This window comes from Gopherus flavomarginatus, chromosome 9 (genome assembly GCF_025201925.1).
Source record: "Gopherus flavomarginatus isolate rGopFla2 chromosome 9, rGopFla2.mat.asm, whole genome shotgun sequence".
NCBI classification, from domain to species: domain Eukaryota; kingdom Metazoa; phylum Chordata; order Testudines; family Testudinidae; genus Gopherus; species Gopherus flavomarginatus.
In genome coordinates, this window is record NC_066625.1 from 44,417,429 (window position 1) to 44,421,663 (window position 4,235).

General features: G+C 45.1%; 1 non-coding gene across 1 annotated transcript; it reads left to right on the forward strand.

Annotated features, from left to right (window-relative positions):
• The first annotated feature begins 3,002 nt into the window (after positions 1-3,002).
• TRNAK-UUU (transfer RNA lysine (anticodon UUU)) lies at positions 3,003-3,075 on the forward strand. The gene has a single exon. It is a non-coding gene; the product is annotated as a tRNA-Lys (tRNA).
• Positions 3,076-4,235: the final 1,160 nt, after the last annotated feature.

Below are 4,235 nucleotides of genomic sequence, written 5' to 3' on the forward strand. Positions count from 1 at the left end.
CACGTTTACTCAGAGCAGATTAACACAGAATAGAATAGCTGAAATAGTCTATTTGATTTGTATGTTTTTATTTTGAAATTGTTAAGAGCAGCAATGACTTAGCTCAGACTGAATCATCTTATCTAATGTTTGAGATCTAAATGTCTCCTTTTTGTGTGCGACAAGACAATTTAACACACTGTGACAAACAGGAGATGCTTTTCTTTTGCAACAAAATATTTTTGCAAAGAACTTTTATGCTACTTGTTATGATTTCGAGAAACAAACTGGTTTAGTCTGAATGGGATTTTCTGACAGAAACAGGTTGAATGACATTTCCCCACCATCTCGATTCCCAGACTCTATCCCTGCCTCTGCGGGGTTTGTTGTCCATTAGAACAGGAGTCGGAACTGGTGGCTTTTCTTTCTGGCTCTGCCACCGCTTTGCTTTGTAGGCCCTTGGGTAAGTCACTTCCCTTCTCTGGACCTCAGGCTCCCCTCATCTGTCCAATGGGAACAGGGACAGTTCTTGAACTCTGGGTGGTTGTGAGCCTGAGTGAGATAAGGAGCGTTAAAGCCCTCTGTGAAGGAGAAAAGGGAACTTCTCAGTGACTGGGGCTCCTCTCTGTATGGCCCCAATGGGGAAGGAAAGAGATGGTGTGAGGGAGAAGACAGGCAGAAGGGGTCAAATGGGGCTAAATCAGAAATGAGGAGATTTTCATCCTGTTAAAATATCCTGGAGTCTCATGGCTGAAAAGTTGCATCTTTAGTTAGGTATGAACCAGCAGCCTTTCAATTACCAGGCAAAGGTGTGAACCACAGAGACTGATAATTGCCTGCTTCCCAGCTTTGCCTAAGAAGCAACTGCAGTGGTGCTACTGGTTAGTGCAAAAGGGACTACTGCTGGGGTTATGAATTCAAGCCTTACCTTAAATACTGGTTTCTATTACCCCTGTAGCTTCCCCAACTTGTTTTGCCCAATTCACATGGAAAGTACCCTACTAGGAAAAGGAGAATAAGTTCTGAAATGTGGAAGCTGGTGCTCAGCTTGGAAATATCCAGCCACTGCTGCCATGAATTCCAGTAGATTGTTCACTGTCAGGGAAAATTGATCTATTAGCTGCCAGGAAAGGTGCCTGGGCACCATATCCCCCTGCTTCTTCCAGTGCACCCCTGGCTCGGTCATGGCTGTAGAAGAATTCTATATGCATTGAGTCTAAATCTTTTCAAAGCCTTCTTAGCACTGCTGGTAGTGTCTCAATCGCATAATCTGAAGGCTTTGAGTTCAAGCCTCTCAGAAGACAATGGATTTTGCTCCCTGCTTCAAATTTTCTAAAGGAAATCAGAGAAAGGAGACTACAGGAGAGTGTTTTCTAGACACCTTCGCATCCATCTAACACACACACACACACAGAATCTTCTAAGACATTAACTTTTCCTTCTCTATAGAGTTTGTATTCTCCATAGAGCAAAATATATCACAAACATGCAAGTCTAAACCTAATACAATATAAAACTCAATACAGATAAAATCTCACCCTCAGAGATCTTCCAATAAGCTTCTTTTGCAGACTAGGCTTATTTCTAGTCTGGGCCCAATCTTTTCACCTGGCATAATCCTTGTTCCAGCTCAGGTGGTAGCTAGGGGATTTCTTATGACTGCAGCCACTTTTCTTTTGTTCTACCCCCTTATATAACTTTGGTACAAGGCAGGAATTTTTTGTCTCTCTCCTGGGGAAAAGCCCCAGGTTTAAGATGGATTCCTGTACCAGGTGACATGCTCACATGTCCTATGAGACCCCAAGCCTTCATTCTTCCTGGCCTGACTCACAGATGGTGGAGGAGAGAGCCATCTACAGTCAATTGTCCTGGTTAATGGGAGCCATCAAGAGTCCAAACCACTATTAGTGGCCCACACTTTACATCATTACAACAGGACCTCAGAGTTATTGTTCATATTTCTAGTTTCAGATACAAGAATGATCGTTTCATACAAATACGATGAACACACACAGTCGATTATAAACTTTGTAATGCTACCTTACATGCATAAAGCATATTCCAGTTACATTATATTCACATTCATTAGCATATTTGAATAAAATCATATGGAGTGCAACGTCATAGCAGGGAAAGGGTTTTACTGCAGCACCTGGGAGCAGTTGAGTTTCATGTTCAGGCCGTGGTATGAGTTTCTCCAGGTTTTTCGTAAGCACACAGGGCCCTTGGCAGGTGCTCTCGATACAGGAATGGCCCAGACATGATAAAGTGATGGGAATTGCGTTTTCCTTTTTAATTTTTGTATTTCCAATGACATTTCTGTTTGTGATTTCGTTTTGCTTTGTGTAACTGTGTTTTCTCCTGGATTTGCTATTTAACTAAAAAAAGAGTAAGGCCTCAGGGGGCCGGATGGAGGAGCAAAGTGCTGTGTGCTGATTTTTTGAGCAAATGTAGGGCTGGCCAGAAAGGCATCTTCCCACTGGGTATTCCCTGACAGAAAAAATGGTCCCCACAGAGTCTTTCATGCCAGAAGTCAAGCACACTTAATAGGTCCCCTGCTGGTTCCATGGTGTAAGGGCTGGTATTCAAAGCTGTAAATCCTGAAATCAAAGTTCAAACCTCTGTAAAATTGTGGGGTCCTTTCATTGCCAGCTAATTATTCCGGGATTTCCAATGCTTCCTCTTGCTCTCTCCAATGACATGGTAGCCTGTCTCTTGCCTGCTATCTGTTGTGACTCGCACACGAGGGCATGTTTGATCCCAAAGCAAGGCCCTCCCTTAGGCTCAGTCTGAACAGAGGTCAATGTAGCACTGCATGAGACAGGTCAATTTTATTTTGTTTTGTATAACTGTGTTTTCTCCTGGATCTGATATTTAACTAAAAAAAGAAGAATGTCTCTGGGTGCCACATGGAGCAGCAAGTTGGGCCTAGGGCTGCTAAAGAAGCAAGAGTAGCAAATTTTCTGCCCTCTTTTTCTTGACTAGTTTCTCTTCTGCATCAAGCTTGCCCCTTTTCTCTATGAGTCTTTCTAGCTCAGTTGGTAGAGCGTCAGACTTTTAATCTGAGAGTCCAGGGTTCAAGTCCCTGGTCAGATGAAAAAAGGGGATTTCCCCATATGGTACTTCTCCAACAACTGAAAAAGGCATCTCCTCTCGATGTTATTTCACAACAGTCTTTTTTCCTCCAGGACTTGGTCTTTCCTAGAAAGGGCCATGTACTGCCTAGGATGGAAGGGGCAATTTCCTCACATGGCCACTGGCTTCTCAGTCTGGGTTAAGAAAGGCCTCTGGGAGTTGCAGCAAACTGCTACATGCCAACTCGGTGAGCAAATGCAGGGCTGCGCCTACAGGGTCATCCACACCAGAACTCAGCAGAGATCTGGGGGTTCCCTATTGGTCCCATGGTGTAAGAGCAGCCCTCAGGACTTTGAATCCTGCAATCTGAGTTGAAGTCTCAGTAGGATCTGAGGACAATTCCTGTGCGACCTAATCCTGCTGGGTCTTCCAAGGCTCTGTCTTGCTTTCTCAAATGATACGAAAGCCTGCCTTTTGCCTGCAAGCTGTTGTGACTTGAGCACAAGAGGGGATGTTTGATCCAGAAGGCTGGTCTTGCTTGGAGTCCTGTAGGTAGGGATGGGAGCTCCATTTCCTCTGAATCCTGAAGCTGGGCTGCAGCCTGGCCTGGGAGGCAGCCCTATTGGTTGACCAACTGGCCCAAAGTCACTTGGGCGGTGTTGGTGTTCCCCAGGAATGCTGAAAGGCCTAAGGAAGGGAGACTTAATACTCCTCCCTATCAGTCAGGGTGGAAGAGGAGGGCTGCAAGAGTGGGCAGGTTGATGAGCTGGGCCTTCTAGCATTTAGTTGGGTACATGGTGAGGAACGCAAACTGGGAGAAGCAGTTGCTGGCCTTTGAGGAATGGCTCAGCCGGTGGCGTAAGTAGACCTTGTAGTTACCTACAAGGCTGTGATGCTCAAGACCTATCTTTCGGCTACAGGGAATTTCCTCAGCCATATATTTCCCCCTGGTCCATGAGTACTGCTGAGGCTGAACATGATGACCTTCCACTTCTTGTGGGGCAATAGGAAATCCCTACCTAGACAGGAGACGCGTGGCTTTTCTTCCATATTAGAAGAGAGGTTGGGCCTGGTGGGCTGTGAAGTCTTTTATGGCTTTACTTTTTTGTTTTTACATTTTCAGTGGGTGGCTCCCAAGCAAGAGTTCACTCACCTGATCTTTCTTTCTTCTCCTGCTCTTT